Below are 597 nucleotides of genomic sequence, written 5' to 3'. Positions count from 1 at the left end.
CTTGTGGCTACAAAGAAGCTGCCTCTTGGCTGTCCCGGGGGAGAAGGGGGGGCAGGGGATTTCTGCTGACTTGCACCTCTTCTCAGCTAGCCCTTAGCAAGGGAACTGTGGCTGGGGAGTGGTTGCCACCAGCTCTAGCTCTGTCAGAAATGTGGTGGACTCATCTGGACCACTGGGCTCTGCAGCCTGACGGGTAAATTCTTGCCTGGACATCAAAGCGCTGCAGGCGGTTTGGAGCAATTTGCTTTCACTTGTGGTGGCAGCTGGAGTTTGACACAGCCTTGGGCAGGTGATGTAACCAGGACCTGAACTTCCTCCTAAACCACGGGAGGTTTGTGGCACAGAGCCCGGCTTCATTAGGGGTCTGAAGGAGAGCAGGATGCTGCCAGCACCGGAGGCTAGTGGAGCAGCTCCACGAGGAGAAACTGTGCCCTGGACAAGTGTTTTCCTGCTCCTTTCTGAGCTGGTGATGGTGGTGGCAAAGGCAACCTCCCTGCTGTGCTCAGAACAGGGGCAGGATCAAATCTTGAGGGCTTCCTTCTCTTCCTCACAGCCCACGCTGCAGCCATCACCTTTTTCCCTTTCACTCTTTTCCTG

At 56.1% G+C, this 597-nt stretch overlaps 1 protein-coding gene across 1 annotated transcript in view; it reads right to left on the bottom strand.

Annotated features, from left to right (window-relative positions):
- Window positions 1-597, bottom strand: part of PPL (periplakin) — a gene marked incomplete at its 5' end in the record, with an annotated part of 17,284 nt that overhangs the window by 7,722 nt on the left and 8,965 nt on the right. The window lies entirely within an intron of this gene.

Source organism: Buceros rhinoceros, unplaced genomic scaffold (genome assembly GCF_000710305.1).
Source record: "Buceros rhinoceros silvestris isolate BGI_N320 unplaced genomic scaffold, ASM71030v1 scaffold24054, whole genome shotgun sequence".
Lineage (NCBI taxonomy): Eukaryota > Metazoa > Chordata > Aves > Bucerotiformes > Bucerotidae > Buceros > Buceros rhinoceros.
This window is presented reverse-complemented; position numbering and strand designations above follow the sequence as displayed.